Below are 17,562 nucleotides of genomic sequence, written 5' to 3'. Positions count from 1 at the left end.
TAAACATAGAGAGTTTCAAATTCACTACCAAACAGTCCCTTTTATTGTCCAGGGAATTATCAAAGGAAGGGCTGGCAGACCATTTTGTTGGAGAGGCCCAGTCCAATTTAATGGACAAACTTCTTGTGGGTCCAATAGGGACTGACTTCTAAATGTCTAAGCTCCAGCTGTTTATTCCATTTATAAAATTATGGAACCCAAATAAAAATCCTTAAAAATTAAGTATACCTCAAAAAACAAATTCATTAAATCTCAAATCCACAACTTTAATGTAAAAGATGATGCTTTAATGTAAGTAAACTGCTATTCTCAATGTCATTTTGTATAAAATGATATGGTTTAGGTCTTTTTGAGTTGAACACACTTAGATTGCCTTGTATCATGAGATGATTCAATGAACACCCAAGTCTTCCATTCATCAGAGAGAAGAATTTGAGAATGCTTCACCCATTCTCCTGATAAGAGATCTGTTTGTTGTATTAAAAATTCTTTTCTTCTGCCAGATGCAGTGATACATGCTTAAAGTTTCAGCTACTTGGGAGGCTAAGGCAGGAGGATAATTTGAGACCAGGAATTCTGGTTTATAGTGTGTTATGCTGATCGGCTGTCTGCTGTATGTTTGTTATCAATATGGTGATCACCTGGAAGCACAGTGGGTTGAGGGAATCACCAGGTTGCCTAAGGAGGGGTAAACCAGCGCAGGTTGGAATCAGAGCAGATCAAAACTCATGTGCTGATCAGTAGTGAGGTCACATTTGCTAATAGCCCCACACTCCAGCCTGGGCAACATAGTGAGACTCTGTCTTTAAAATAATAAAATTAGACAAAGGAAAATAAATAATAAAAAAGAACCACCCTCTTTCCTATATTTGAAATACTGTAAGAACTTCATTTCTCTAGGATGCTGAGATGCACTGCAAGTGTTGGCTCCCCTTTTCTTTTTTGATTTGCTTCTTCAACCAGGACAGTTGAAGCTGCCAGTGTGAACACCAATGCAAGGGGAGGCATTAGAAGCTGGGGGGTGTCCACACTCAGGTGTCAGGGGTTTAAGGGAGTCATCCTAAGGACCCAGTAGATATACATGTTATTTATCTTATATGTATCACCAAGAAGAAAGAAAAACTTTGAAAAGTCTTTGAAAATGTACTCATTAGAACCTATTGCACTGTGGGCCCCTTGCTGGTTTATGTATTTTATTTTATTATTTATTTATTTATTCATTTATTTTTTGCAGTTTTTGGCTAGGGCTCGGCTTGAACCCGCCACCTCCGGCATATGGGGCTGGTGTCCTACTCCTTTGAGCCACAGGTTTATGTATTTAGTTCTGCTGTTCCCAACCCCCAGGCCGCTGATGGGTACTGGTCCACAGCCTGTTCGGAATAGGGCTGCACAGCAAGAGGCAAGCAGAGGACAAGGGAACAAAGCTTCATCTGTATTTACAGCTGCTCCCCATCACTCACATCACTGCCTGAACTCTGCCTCCTGTCAGATCAGCAGGGGCTTTAGATTCTCACAGGAGCACAAAGCCTACTGTGAACTGTGCATGTGAGGGATCTAGGGTGCTTGTTCCTTATGAGAACATAAGACCTGAAGATCTGTGGTGGAGATGCCCTGTGCTTGAATCATCTTACAACCTCCCATTGGTCCATGGAAAAACTGTCTTTCATTAAACAGGTCCCTGGGTGCCAAAAATGTTGGGGACCTCTGCTCTAGATGAGCAGGGCCTGGTTTATTTTTAAAAGGCATAATTTCTAGTCATGATGACCTGGGCTGAATTTCAGATGGCCTTATTGAAGATGTCATCAATGATCCACTTGTAATTGTTGGAGATGATAGAATTCAAAAGAAAACAATAGTTCAGAATGACCTTTGAAAGTTAAAGTTTTCTACAGATCAAAGGTACCATCTCTACAATATGAATTCTTTCTAGATTTTGTTTTTTCGTTTTTCAGTCTTTTGTCCTGGCCTACTTATGCTGCCCATATCTTAGATATAGGGATTCCCTAAGGTTCTGGTTCCAACTCTCACCACTTCTTTCTTTACATTCTCTTTCTGGACAATCTTTTTCCTTCCATACTTTATTCAGATCTCTCTCCTCCATTCAAAACCTGTATTACAGCTGGTATATGTTTCCACATGGACGACCATAGGTGCTTTCAATCAAAACTCAGTGTCCCTCTCTTTGCTACCAATCTGACTCCTCCTATATCTGTCCTGTCCCAGCTAATGGCACCAACCTCCACCCAGATGCTAATTCTGAACTTACGAGAATCATCTCAACTCTTCCCTCTATCTCACCCTAAGTCTTCTTGGCTAGGGTTTAAAAATTCTAATTATCTAGCTTCAGGTCCCACAATAAACTTGGAACCTTTGCCCATAAATAGGTCCTCAAAATCAAGGCTGTTGAATGAACAGATGAGCCTCCATGATAAGAAATGAAAAAGTCCTCTGAGAAAGAAAAGTAAGAGTATTATTATATTATATAAGGATCAGGATTCAGCAGAGAGGTCTTGCCCAGAGAGAATTTTTTCCCCAGTGTATTATGATAATTTTCTAACACATAAATAATTGAACAGTGAACATCCATATACCCACCAAGTAGATTCTACAATTGGTAATATTTTGCTATGTGAGCTTTATAACATGCCTCTCTTTACCCATCCAGCTATCCATCTTTTTTAGAGGCATTTCAAATTAAGTTGTTGACATCAGTACACCTTACTCATAATTTAGCATTAACTAGAGTTCAATGATTTTTTACAGTTTATGTAAAATTTATATACAGTGAAATGCACACATCTTAGTTTGTCATGTGATGTGTTTTGACAAGTATTGCATACACCTGTGTACCTCAAACTCCTATCAAGATCTGGGTCATTGGTATCACTGGAGTATGGCTGACTGGAGTATACCACCTCAGGATGTAGGTGGTAGTCAGTCACCCTTGCAGAGCCACAGCATGGGAAAAGACAGTGGTCAAATATGAGATACTGGGAAGGTGGGGTGATTGAAACCAAAGCATTACTGGCGGTTAAAGTAGTCAGAGGAAAAGCAAGGAAGAATGATTTGCAGAAGCCAAGGAGGGCATGGCCAACAGCTAGGAAACATCAGGGAGATCAAACCAGATAGGAACTGAGGGGAAAAAAAACCCCAAAACAAAACAACAACAACAACAACAACAACAAAAATAATTGAGAGTTGCTGCTATACTTGGCAATGAGAGCATTCCAGGTCGCCCCTAGTTTAAGGTTGAGTTGGAGGCAGAATTCAGATAGTAGAGAGATGGATCTCAGTCAGCTTACTTCTCGAGAAATGAGATGTGTTTTAATATAGATGGGAGAAATTCTGCAGTTACAAATGTAGTGAAAATGATGATAGTGAAAATGATGATCATTATTACTCTATCGAATGAGTTGAATAGTGTCTCTCAGAATTCATGTCTGTCTGAACCTTAGAATGTGATCTTATTTGGAAATAGTCTTTGCAGATATAATTAGTTAAGGTGAAGTCCTATGGATAAGGGTCAGGTATAAATCCAATGACTGATGTAAGGCAAGAAGAGGACACCCAGACACTCAGAGGAGACGTGTGTGGACCAGGCAGAGACTGGAGCGATGGGTCTACACCGAGGATTGCCATGAGCACCACAAACTAGGAGAGAAGTATGTCTGTCACAGATTCTCCTTCAGAGCTTCCAGAAGCAACCTGCTCTTCCAACACCTAGATTTTGGACTTCTGGCCTCCTAAACTGTGAGAGAATAAATCCTGCTCAGAGACAATAAACCCCACTCCGCTGGGATTAATTTGTTATAGCAGGAAACCAACACACTGACTAAACGTCACTGAGCTCTTGCTGTATTCCAGGTTACACTACAAACCCTTCACGTGTATTATCTCACTTGACTACTCACAAGAAACTAACAAGGCAGGAAACATTACTATCCCCATTTGACAGGTAAGTGAGCCAAGGCACAAAAGGGGCTAGGACACTTTCCCAAGGATTTAGAGCTAGGAAGCGGAAGAGCCAGGATTCAGGAACTTAACCACAACTCTGTACTGCACAGCAAATCTACAGGCTGAAAGAAGGGAGCTAGAGGAGTGACAGATGTTAAAGATACAGGAGTGAGTGAGTGAGGGTAGTTGATGACAGGGATGGGATCCAGGGTCTTGCTACTTAAAAGACCATCAACAGCAGCAGCAGCAGCAGCAGCAGCAGCATTGCCTGGGAGCTCAGTAGATTTGCAGAATCTCAGCCCCATCCCAAGACCTACTGAAGTCAGGGTTTCCATTGAAACAAGATACCCAGGCCATCAGTGTGCACCTTACAGCTTGAAACATAGGGGACCATTTCAGCACAGTTCAACTAAGGAACAGAAAAGGAAGGAGTGTTCCATGAAGAGGACCTGTTTGCACGAGGTCCCCTCTCTTTGGTCCAGCATCACGACAAAAGCCTTTCAGTATTGTCACCATGCCCAGGGTTCCTGCTGCCGATGTGAACACATTGCAGGCCACCAGAATGGCTTTCGAGGTCTTCCATAGTCCAGTGCCTCTTCACACAGCCGACCTCGTTCCTCCTTGCTTTCTGCACACACTGAAACCACTTCTAGGGACTGAGGGCATGCTTGGCATGTGGGATTTCAGTGACAAAACCCAGAAAGTTCCAGGCAAATTAGAAGGAGTTGGTCATTCTGAGGTCTATATAGTTTGTCATGTGATGCGTTTGGATTTTTGTTCATATTTTTTCTGGCATATTCCATTCTTATGCATGCCTCAGAGTTTTCACCAAATCTCATTTCCTCTGTAATTCTTCTCAGGAGCCCATGTTGATCTCTTTCCTTTTCAAATTCAAGACAATTTAGCATGAGCTCTACCTTGAATTGATTTTTAGTGCTAATATTTCCCCTCTGGTTAGAGATGACATTTCTGAGGGGCAATAGCTCTGCTTTCTGATTTAGAGCTGTATTGAGCTCCTTAAGAGCTGGGTAAACAGTAGATGCTCAAAAAACACTTGCTACTGTTGATTTCGTTTTATATTTATGTACACATACATGGCAGTATATCATGTGACAGAAGGCACATTGGGTCACTTTCTGAAACCATTACTGGCATACTGAAGACAGCAATTTCTAGAACACAAACGAAGTGGAGGTAAAATTTTGGAAATTATTAATGTGATTTTTTTTCCTTTTTAAAATTTCCCCATTCATAATCTTCTCACTAATCAGCCCAAGGCTAGTGGCAGTGTGATCTGGACTGGGGGGAGATGGTGGATTATTCCTGATGGAACACGTATATCTCCACACAAACGAGGGACTGGAGAAGCCCTACATAATTAGAGGTAATATTCAAAATATTGAATAATCAGATTAATCTAGACCAGTGGTTCTGAACCTTCCTATACTGCGGCCCTTTAATACAGTTCCTATGGGTCGCTACCCACAGGTTGAGAACTGCTGATCTAGACCAGTCAGAATCTAGAAATAAAGTCAAGTAGAGTCCCAGAGTTACACTGGGGAGGATTACCATTTTTAATGAGGTAAGGTGGGGAGGGCCCTGGAAAACGGCTGCAGGGAGAAGGGATACTCTAAGGGTGTAAAACAGTGGTTGCTAACCAATTACCATGAAAATACTGTGATAATCTGAGAATAGGTACAGACATACCAGTGAAACTGGACAGCTGCCTTGGCCATGCCCAACATGGCCTCCACGGAGAGATGGCACACAGCATGGAGAAAGTGTGCTTGAGGCTGTGCTGCTGGCTACCATGGCCTGTGTGGGATGTGTAGGGGCCCAGAGGTTCCTCCAAATCTCATTCCAGAATGGGGAAAGGCCTGGCACAAGTGTAAGGTTGAGACAAGGAGATCACCTAAAGGAAAGCTTTCCACACCTGAGGCATGGGGCTGTGAAGTACTGCAGAGGTGGCCTTTTGAATGGCCCAGACAACGATGGGGCCAGGTGACCTCAGTGGTCAGTCCAGGTAGCAGGAGAATCAGTTACACCAAAGCAGGGACAAGAGAGGAATGAGAAGATAGGTCTTATCTCTTTCACTCTGTGATCCCTCCCCCAGATGCCAGCTAAGCCAAGAGTGAGGGTGGGAGGAAGGGGAGGGAGCAGGCAGTGGCTAAATCTGAAAGACTGAGTTTTTAAAGGTATCATTTAAACCTCATAATAATGTGGTTGAACTTTGATAGACAAGGTTTAAATTATTCAAGCAGACCAAATTAATGGATTGAATTAAAATAGAGATATTTTGAAAAGAATCTAGCCAGTAGAGCTTTGGGAGGAATCTGGGCTGGTTCTAGGAAACATAGGAAGTATAATTGTGTGTGTGTCGGTGGTTATTTCCAAAGCTAGAGTGTGAATATATCTGCAACCACCCACCACCCCTACACAGACAGGAAAGGAGGAACAGTCATGTCCAGGGATTTTGTTTGTCTGTAAACTGAAGACACCTGAATGACCGAGGAGGTGGATGTATCAGCATTTCGGTTTTGGCAGTTATTAACTTCAATATCTCTAGTGTGGTTTTCTCTTTGCTGACATGAAAAAGAGAATCCGAACCCATCAAAATCTGGCATTCTAATAGCTGTCTCCCTGACAAAATTTAAGATGAGCAATTGAAACTCGACACTTGCAAGCGAGGCCTGTTCTTCTGGTGCAGGAGTCTAAGTGCTCTGGCGTGATTTTTTTTTTTTTCACTCATCCAAGTACATAAAAGAGACAATTTTCTAAAAGAAGATAATTGCGCACATTTGTCTAAATAAATCTGCAAGTAGATAATGAGAACTCAAGTAATGAGTATAATAAAGAACTGTGGGAATATCTTCAAAGCAAATCACATCAATGCTAAGAAGAGCCTTACTTTAGATAGAATTGTACAATTTGGCTTCTTAGGAATCTACCCTGTCTTTACTAATGCAGTTAGGCTAGAAGAACTGTGCTAGTGTCTTGCCCCTAAAAGGAGAAGATGCAGCTTCTTACACAAGGACCAGACACAGAACTATGGTTTAGAGCTCAGACAATGGTGCTACTTAAAGCTGAGACACCATCCATCTCTACCACATCCTGGCTAGGAATTAGAGATCCCACAAAAAGATGGAAGGTTGGAGTGAGGGTGGCCAAAAGAGAGTCTGTGCACAGAATGCCTGCAGGTTTAAAGACAGAATGTAAATCCATGCTCTGTAAGGTATGCAATCCCAGCTCTAAAGAATTCTGGGTCTGCTCTAGGGTTTTGGCTAAGGCAAAAGATGGTTATTTTTGAGTACCTAATTCTTGAGGGCTTTCTAGAAGGCAGTGACACTCAACAACTGTAGCATCAGTCTCCCTGGAGAGCTTGTTTGAAATATAGGGTTTTGGGCAGTACTTAGCCTGAATGAGTCTGGAGGTGGGGTCTATCTCTTGCTAAACCCTCTAGTGGGTTCTGATGCTCCCTGAAGTTTGAGAACTTCTGCTTTAAGGAGAGCAATGACCCAGGGTCAAAGGAAGAGAGTGAGGGTCCCAGATTGATGATGATGCCTCCACGTCTGCTTAAGACCTGCTTCTTCAGCTGCCAAACCCAAGGAGAGAGGGGAGGCATCAGAGAGGCTAAACCAGAACAGCATGGCGACCTTAGGCAGCCCCACTGTGGCAAGGCAATGTCAAAGGGGAATAAAAACTTGGGTATCTCCATTTCTCACCCTGAGCAGAAGGGAAGGACAGGCACCGAGGTAGGGAATGTCTGACCGACTACTGGAGCAGAATGAATTGTACCAAGTCATTTCGCACGTCTAGATGTCTGTTTGTTTAAGAATAGCATTTGGGAGATGATCTTCAGGTCTTCTTCTAAGGTAGAATTCTAGTTATTTGAGAGACAACAAAACTCAAAGGTTTAAGGGAGCCAGGTAAATAACATGAATGATTTGAATGGGCCAGGTGGGTAGAAAGGAACACACGGGCACATCCCTGGTGAAGAGGAACTTTCTTCTAGCTGTTTGTCAGGGGCACAGTGAAGAGAGGGCAGAATGGTTCTGAGGTCCTGGTTGCAGATCTGTGGCTGTGTACTTGTCCTTTGTCCCCACTTCAAATTCCATAGGAGGCCAAATGACAACACTCTGCATTGTCTCCAAGGGCCATGTGAGTTTATACTCCCCAGAAGCACACCCCAAGGCAAGGGCTCAGTGCAAGCCATTTATTTAGGAGATTCAGAAACAGTGGCAGTGAGATGGAGAGCAGAGACAAGGAAGGGAAGAGAGCCAGTCAACCAACCAAGGGGAGGTTAATTGTCGAGCAAATCAGTTACTAGTGTGGCTGCCTGGAGCTCACTGAGGAAGGCTGGGGGATGTGCAGAACAAGTGCCTCACAGTTATTCCAGCCCAGAGTGAGAGAGTAGAGGAACTGATACACCAACTCCCAACACTTGTTTCAGGCTGCTCCTGGGGAGCTTGGACATTAATTCCCCAGAATTTGTAGCCTGATTTGTACTAGAAGAATAGATACCAGAGGTCAGAATAAGTCCTCAGGCCTAGCAATTTGGGTGGTGGCATCTGGAGGTGGAGCTAGTGGTCAGGGATACAGGAAGTTCCATGAAGATCTGGGTGGGCACCAACGGCATCTGCTGTGGAGCTATTCACCTACTATGCCACTTGCCATGTGTAAATACAGGCAGCAAAATGACAGTGTTGCCAGACACTTTGATTTTTCAAGGAAGACAGGAATCTGAAATTATACATGAAATCTCCTAAGTTTTAAATTGTGGCAATCTATTTATAGGAAAAAGAGAAAGAGATCCCAAAGTGGTGTGTGTGTTCTTTTTCAGTAGACACCCTGGGCTTAGTAAGTCCAGGGTATGACTTTCATTCCAATCAATTAATTTGGTCAAAGATAGTCAATCACTAGCAAGGGGCCCTTAACTTTCATGTCTCAAACACCAGCCCCCTAGGCCAAGGAAAGATCATGATGATTCTGCTCAACACTTAATTATAAGGGTGAGGGAATGCCTCTGACGGAGCATCTGTCTTATACCTGGTGTACTTCTGAGGGTTTTAACAAATTACATCATCAATTTTTGAACCCACTCTATTACATACTATTTATTTTCCTCTTTCAAACCTCGAGCAACACATTCCTGCCTCTTAAAGCAAATTAATGACTCACTAGATATTATTTATGCCATGAGTAATTAATAGTTTACTTTTAGGTAATAGAGAATAATTTCTCTTCTAGTCATTTTAGAAGCCAAAAAGAATTTGTCCTTTTAAACCTGAGCAATTTTCTGGCATTTTTCTTAACTTATTATTTTGAAATAGCAATGTATTTCCAGGAAGTTATAATGTGCATTTCTCCCTAAGGCCAGCATCTTACACAACTATAGTATGATATCAACGCCAAGAAGGTGATGCTGATACAATCTCTGACGCTTATTCAGAGTTCATCAGGTATAAATGAACGCATTTGTGTGTGCAGTATGTGTATGCATGTGGGTTTACTTTGAAATTTTATCACATATGTTGCCTTTCATAACCAGACACCACAATCAAGATACCCAACCATACTGTCACCAGAAGACTCCTTTGTGCCGTCCTGCATAGACATATTTCCCCCATCTGCTAATGGTTAGTGATCTTCAATCGGTGTGCCGAAGCACACCGGTGTGCCAGTAGAGGACCTTAACTGTGCTGTGAAAATTTTTAAAAATCACTAATTAAATTATTTCCCAAAGAAGTTAAAAGCATAGTAAGTATATTCTTTCTTTCTTTCTTTCTTTCTTTCTTTCTTTCTTTCTTTCTTTCTTTCTTTCTTTCTTTCTTTCTTTCTTTCTTTCTTTCTTTCTTTCTTTCTTTCTTTCTTTCTTTCTTTCTTTCTTTCTTTCTTTCTTTCCTTTCTTTCTTTCTTTCTTTCTTTCTTTCTTTCTTTCTTTCTTTCTTTCTTTCTTTCTTTCTTTCTTTCTTTCTTTCTTTCTTTCTTTCTTTCTCTCTCTCTCTCTCTCTTTCTTCTTTCTTTCTTTCTTTCTTTCTTTCTTTCTTTCTTTCTTTCTTTCTTTCTTTCTTTCTTTCTTTTTATTAAATCATAGCTGTGTACATTGATATGATCATTGGGCATCATACACTCGCTTCACAGACCATTTGACACATTTTCATCACAATGGTTAACATAGCCTTTCAGGCATTATCTCAGTTACTGTGCCAAGTTTCTCAAATACATTTACCAAGTTTCTCAAATACCCCTGTAAGATGCACCGCAGGTATAATCCCACCAATCCCCCTTCCTCTACCCACCCCCCCCCTCCCTCCCCTCCCTTTCCCACTTACCCCTATTCTTACCCCTTGCCCAGTCTGCGATGGGATCCCTTGTTGTAACTCGGTTATAGCTTTCATGTGAAAGCCCCAAATTAGTTTCATAGTAGGGCTGAGTACATTGGGTACTTTTTCTTCCATTCTTGAGATACTTTACTAAGAAGAAGATGTTCCAGCTCCATCCATGTAAACATGAAAGAGGTAAAGTCTCCATCTTTCTTTAAGGCTGCATAATATTCCATGGTGTACATATACCACATTTTATTAATCCATTCGTGGATCTATGGGCACTTGGGCTTTTTCCATGACTTAGCAATTATGAATTGGGCTGCAATAAACATTCTGGTACAAATATCTTTGTTATGTTGTGATTTTTGGTCTTCTGGGTATATGCCCAGCAGAGGAATTACAGGATTGAATGGCAGATCTATTTTTAGATCTCTGAGTGTTCTCCATATATTTTTCCAAAAGGAATGTATTAATTCGCATTCCCACCAGCAGTGCAAAAGTGTTCCCTTTTCTCCACATCCACGCCAACATCTCTAGTCTTGAGATTTTGTGATATAGGCTAGTCTTACTGGAGTTAGATGATATCTCAAAGTAGTTTTGATTTGCATTTCTCTGATGATTAAAGATGATGAGCATTTTTTCATATGTCTGAAGGCCATGCGCCTGTCTTCTTCAAAGAAGTTTCTCTTCAAATCCCTTGCCCAGTCTGCGATGGGATCCCTTGTTTTTTTCTTGCTAATGCGTTTGAGTTCTCTGTGGATTCTGGTTATTAAACCTTTGTTGGAGATATAACCTGCAAATATCTTCTCCCATTCTGAGGGCTGTTTGCTTGCTTTACTTACTGTGTACTTGGCTGTGCAGAAGCTTTTTAGTTTGATCAAGTCCCAGTAGTGTATTTTTGAAGCTGCTTCAATTGCCCAGGGAGTCTTCCTCATAAAATACTCGCCCAGACCGATTTCTTCAAGGGTTTTCCCTGCACTCTCCTCTAGTATTTTTATAGTTTCATGTCTTAAGTTTAAATCTTTTTTTTTTTATTGTTGGGGATTCATTGAGGGTACAATAAGCCAGTTACACTGATTGCAATTGTTAGGTAAAGTCCCTCTTGCAATCATGTCTTGCCCCCATAAAGGGTGACACACACTAAGGCCCCACCCTCCTCCCTCCATCCCTCTTTCTGCTCCCCCCCCCATAAACTTAATTGTCATTAATTGTCCTCATATCAAGATTGAGTACATAGGATTCATGCTTCTCCATTTTTGTGATGCTTTACTAAGAATAATGTCTTCCACTTCCATCCAGGTCAATACGAAGGATGTAAAGTCTCCATTTTTTTTAATAGCTGAATAGTATTCCATGGTATACATATACCACAGCTTGTTAATCCATTCCTGGGTTGGTGGGCATTTAGGCTGTTTCCACATTTTGGCAATGGTAAATTGAGCTGCAATAAACAGTCTAGTACAAGTGTCCTTATGATAAAAGAATTTTTTTCCTTCTGGGTAGAAGCCCAGTAATGGGATTGCAGGATCGAATGGGAGGTCTAGGTTGAGTGCTTTGAGGTTTCTCCATACTTCCTTCCAGAAAGGTTGTACTAGTTTGCAGTCCCACCAGCAGTGTAAAAGTGTTCCCTTCTCTCCACATCCACGCCAGCATCTGCAGTTTTGAGATTTTGTGATGTGGGCCATTCTCACTGGGGTTAGATGATTATCTCAGGGTTGTTTTGATTTGCATTTCTCTAATATATAGAGATGATGAACATTTTTTCATGTGTTTGTTAGCCATTCGTCTGTCATCTTTAGAGAAAGTTCTATTCATGTCTCTTGCCCATTGATATAAGGGATTGTTGGCTTTTTTCATGTGGATTAATTTGAGTTCTCTATAGATCCTGGTTATCAAGCTTTTGTCTGATTGAAAATATGCAAATATCCTTTCCCATTGTGTAGGTTGTCTCTTTGCTTTGGTTATTGTGTCCTTAGCTGTACAGAAGCTTTTCAGTTTAATGAAGTCCCATTTGTTTATTTTTGTTGTTGTTGTAATTGCCCTGGCAGTCTTCTTCATGAAGTCTTCCCCCAGGCCAATATCTTCCAGTGTTTTTCCTATGCTTTCTTGGAGGATTTTTATTGTTTCATGCCTTAAATTTAAGTCCTTTATCCATCTTGAATCAATTTTTGTGAGTGGGGAAAGGTGTGGGTCCAGTTTCAGTCTTTTACATGTAGACATCCAGTTCTCCCAACACCATTTATTGAATAGGGAGTCTTTCCCCCAAGGTAAGTTCTTGTTTGGTTTATCAAAGATTAGGTGGTTGTAAGATGTTAGTTTCATTTCTTGGTGTTCAATTCGATTCCAAGTGTCTATGTCTCTGTTTTTGTGCCAGTACCATGCTGTCTTGACCACTATGTCTTTGTAGTACAGACTAAAATCTGGTATGCTGATGCCCCCAGCCTTATTTTTGTTACTAAGAACTGTCTTAGCTATACGGGGTTTTTTCCGGTTCCATACAAAACGCAGAATCATTTTTTCCAAATCTTGAAAGTACGATGTAGGTACCTTGATAGGAATGGCATTGAATAGGTAGATAGCTTTGGGAAGTATAGACATTTTAACAATGTTGATTCTTCCCATCCATGAGCATGGTATGTTCTTCCATTTGTTAATATCCTCTGCTATTTCCTTTCTGAGGATTTCATAGTTTTCTTTATAGAGGTCCTTCACCTCCTTCGTTAGGTATATTCCTAGGTATTTCATTTTCTTTGAAACTATGGTGAAGGGAGTCGTGTCCTTAATTAGCTTCTCATCTTGACTGTTATTGGTGTATACAAAGGCTACTGACTTGTGGACATTGATTTTATATCCTGAAACATTACTGTATTTTTTGATGACTTCTAGGAGTCTTGTGGTTGAGTCTTTGGGGTTCTCTAAGTATAAGATCATGTCGTCAGCAAAGAGGGAGAGTTTGACCTCCTCTGCTCCCATTTGGATTCCCTTTATTTCCTTGTCTTGCCTAATTATATTGGCTAGAACTTCCAGCACTACGTTGAATAGTAAAGGTGACAGCGGACAACCTTGTCTGGTTCCAGTTCTAAGAGGAAAAGCTTTCAGTTTTACTCCATTCAGTAAAATATTGGCTGTGGGTTTGTCATAGATAGCTTCAATCAGTTTTAGAAATGTGCCACCTATGCCTATACTCTTCAGAGTTCTAATTAGAAAAGGATGCTGGATTTTATCAAATGCTTTTTCTGCATCTATTGAGAGGATCATGTGATCTTTATTTTTGCCTCTGTTAATATGGTGGATAACGTTTATAGACTTGCGTATGTTAAACCAGCCTTGCATCCCTGGGATGAAGCCTACTTGATCATGATGAATGACTTTTTTGATGATAAGCTGTAATCTATTGGCTAGGATTTTGTTGAGAATTTTTGCGTCTATGTTCATGAGTGAGATTGGTCTGAAATTCTCCTTTTTGTTTGGGTCTTTTCCTGGTTTTGGTATCAGGGTGATGTTTGCTTCATAGAATGTGTTGGGGAAGATTCCTTCTTCCTCAGTTTTTTGGAATAATTTCTGCAGTACAGGAATAAGCTCTTCCTTGAAGGTTTGATAGAATTCTGGAGTGAAGCCATCTGGACCAGGGCATTTTTTGGTTGGAAGCTTTTTTATTGTTTCTTTGATCTCAGTGCTTGAAATTGGTCTGTTCAGAAGGTCTATTTCATCCTGGCTAAGTTTAGGGAGAGGGTGTGATTCCAAATATTGATCCATTTCCTTCACATTGTCAAATTTCTGGGCATAGAGTTTCTGGTAGTATTCAGAGATGATCTCTTGTATCTCTGTGGGATCAGTTGTTATTTCCCCTTTATCGTTTCTGATTGAGGTTATTAGAGATTTTACTTTTCTATTTCTCGTTAGTCTGGCCAATGGTTTATCTATTTTATTTATTTTTTCAAAAAACCAACTCCTTGTTTCATTAATTTTCTCAATGATTCTTTTATTTTCAATTTCATTGATCTCTGATTTGATTTTGGATATTTCTTTTCTTCTACTGAGTTTAGGCTTAGATTGTTCTTCTTTGTCCAATTCCATAAGATCTCTTGTGAGATTGTTGATGTGCTCTCTTTCTGTTTTTCGAATGTAGGCATCTAAAGCGATGAATTTTCCTCTCAAAACTGCTTTTGCAGTATCCCACAGGTTTTGGTAGCTTGTGTCTTCATTGTTGTTATGCTCAAGGAAGTTAATGATTTCCTGTTTTATTTCTTCCTTCACCCATCTGTTATTCAACAGAAGATTGTTTAATTTCCATGCCTTTGGGTGGGCTTGAGCATTTTTGTTAGAGTTGAGTTCCACCTTTAGTGCCTTATGGTCTGAAAAGATACAAGGTAAAATTTCAATTCTTTTGATTCTTTTGATATTTGTTTTGTGTCCCAGGATATGGTCAATTTTGGAGAATGTTCCATGGGGTGATGAGAAGAATGTATATTCTTTGTCTTTGGGGTGGAGTGTTCTATATGCGTCTATCAAGCATAGTTGTTCTAGGGTCTCATTTAAATCTCTTACATCTTTGTTCAATTTCTGTTTAGAGGATCTGTCCCGCTCTGTAAGAGGTGTGTTAAAGTCCCCTGTTATTATGGTATTATCAGATATCATATTGCTCAGACTGAGTAAGGTCTGCTTCAAGAATCTGGGAGCATTTAAATTGGGTGCATAAATATTTAGAATTGAAATGTCTTCTTGTTGTAGTTTTCTCTTGACCAATATAAAGTGACCATCTTTGTCTTTTTTGACTTTAGTTGCTTTAAATCCACATGTATCTGAAAATAAGATTGCAACTCCTCTTTTCTTCTGAATTCCATTTGCCTGAAAAATTGTCTTCCAACCCTTGACTCGGAGCTTTAATTTGTCTTTTGAAGCCAGGTGTGTTTCTTGCAGACAGCAAATGGATGGCTTGTGTTTTTTAATCCAGTCAGCCAATCTATGTCTCTTCAGTGGGGAATTCAAGCCATTAACATTTATTGAGATAATTGATAAGTGTGGTAATATTCTATTCGTCTTATTTTGTGAGAGTCCATTGCTTAGTTTTGTCTTTTGCATCAGTGTGGAGGTTAGGTTCTGTCCTTTGATTTCTGAGTTCTTACTTTGCTGCTGATCCATTGTGGTGGTCAGTGTGCAGAACAGGTTGAAGTATTTCCTGTAGAGCTGGTCTTGTTGTGGCGAATTTCCTCAATGTTTGTATATCTGTAAATGATTTGATTTCTCCGTCAATTTTGAAGCTTAGCTTAGCAGGGTACAGAATTCTGGGCTGAAAATTGTTCTGTTTAAGTAGATTAAAGGTAGATGACCATTGTCTTCTTGCTTGGAAAGTTTCATTAGAGAAGTCTGCGGTAACTCTGATGGATTTGCCCCTGTAGGTCAACTGGCGCTTACTCCTGGCAGCTTGCAGAATCTTTTCTTTTGTCTTGACTTTGGACAGGTTCATCACAATGTGTCTTGGAGAAGCTCGGTTAGAGTTGAGGCGACCCGGGGTCCGATATCCCTCTGAAAGCAGTGTGTCAGACTCTTTGGTGATATTTGGGAAATTTTCTTTTATAATATTCTCTAGTATGGCTTCCATTCCTCTGGGGCATTCTTCTTCCCCTTCTGGAATTCCTATAACTCGTATGTTGGAACGCTTCATAAAGTCCCATAATTCTGACAGTGAACGTTCTGCTTTCTCTCTCTTCTTTTCTGCCTCTTTTACTGTCTGAGTTATCTCAAGAACTTTGTCTTCTACCTCTGAAATTCTTTCTTCTGCATGGTCTAACCTGTTGCTGATACTTTCCATTGTATCTTTAAGTTCCCTAATTGACTGTTTCAGTTCCTTCAGGTCTGCTATATCCTTTTTATATTCTTCATATCGTTCATCTGTTATTTGATTCTGTTTTTGGATTTCCTTTTGGTTATTTTCCACTTTATTAGCAATTTCCTTCATTGTTTCCATCGTTTCTTTCATTGTTTTCAACATGTGTATTCTAAATTCCCTTTCTGTCATTCCTAACATTTCTATACTGGTGGAATCATCTGCAGTAGCTACCTCATGGTCCCTTGGTGGGGTTGTTCTAGACTGGTTCTTCATGTTGCCTGGAGTTTTATGCTGATTCTTCCTCATGAGTGGTTTCTTTTATCTGTTTCCTTGCCCTAATTTTCCTTTCACTTCCTCTTGCTCTTTAAGTTCTTGTGCCTGTGGAAGTTGTGGGCGGGTTTAGACGGATTGAACACACGCGACCACTTGCCGGTTTTCCACTGTTTTAGTCCTCCTCTTGGGGTCCAGAAGTCTCTCGCTGACTCCCTGTATCTTCATAGGAGTGATGATAGGCAGTTCCCACCAGCCAGAGATGCCTGGAGTCCTATCTCCCCAGACTCACGGTGCCCAGATTCGAAGGAAGTTTTCTATACTCAACAATAGACAAAAGCTACTCCCCTCCACCACCTAATTCTACCCCCTGTCCTCTCACTTCCTCCCTATTCTCGCCTGGCCAACTCGCTGGCCGTACATATTCACCTCTACCACTTACCACTTAGCCGGCCCCAGCAAGGTGAGGACTGATACCTGAGGGCGGTACAGTGACACTCTGTCTCTACCAGAAAAAAAAAAAAAAAAAGTTTCAGCAGAGAGATCTGCAGTTATTCTAATATTCTTTCCTTTGTACGTAATGGTTTTCTTCCGCCGGGCTGCTTTGAGAATCTTCTCCTTCATATTAACTTTAGTGAAGCTAATTGTGATATGCCTGGGGGATGACTTATTGGGGTAGAATAGTGCTGGGGTTATGAAGCTGTCTGCTATCTGAATTTCAGATTCTCTAGGCATGTCTGGAAAATTTTCTTTCATAATTTCATGCAGAAGGGCCTCTGTGCCCATTGAGGCCACTTCATCATTCTCAGAAATTCCAATTATTCTTATATTACTCTTCTTCGAATTATCCCAGAGTTCTCTGAGAGAATAATCCATTTTTGCTCTCCATTTCTCTACCTCTTTGAGAGATTGGGAGCGTTCGAAGACTTTATCTTCAATGTCAGAAATCCTTTCTTCTGCTTGCTCCATTCTGTTGCTGAGGGATTCTACTGTATTTTTCATATCTTTGAGGGCTGTAAATTCTTCTTCAGTGTGTATAAGTCTTTGATTATTTTGTCTTTAAATTCGTTAAATTCTTGAGACAACTTTTGAATTTCTCCTTGAATTCCTAATTCCGTTTTATTAATCTTGTCTGCAATCCAAATTCTGAATTCGATTTCTGACATGTCTGCCAGTTGTTTA

At 40.6% G+C, this 17,562-nt stretch overlaps 1 protein-coding gene across 1 annotated transcript in view; it reads right to left on the bottom strand.

The window, feature by feature from the left end:
- PAK5 (p21 (RAC1) activated kinase 5) overlaps positions 1 to 17,562 on the bottom strand; it is a 363,878-nt gene that overhangs the window by 6,613 nt on the left and 339,703 nt on the right. The window lies entirely within an intron of this gene.

Source organism: Nycticebus coucang, chromosome 21 (assembly GCF_027406575.1).
Source record: "Nycticebus coucang isolate mNycCou1 chromosome 21, mNycCou1.pri, whole genome shotgun sequence".
Taxonomy (NCBI): domain Eukaryota; kingdom Metazoa; phylum Chordata; class Mammalia; order Primates; family Lorisidae; genus Nycticebus; species Nycticebus coucang.
This window is presented reverse-complemented; position numbering and strand designations above follow the sequence as displayed.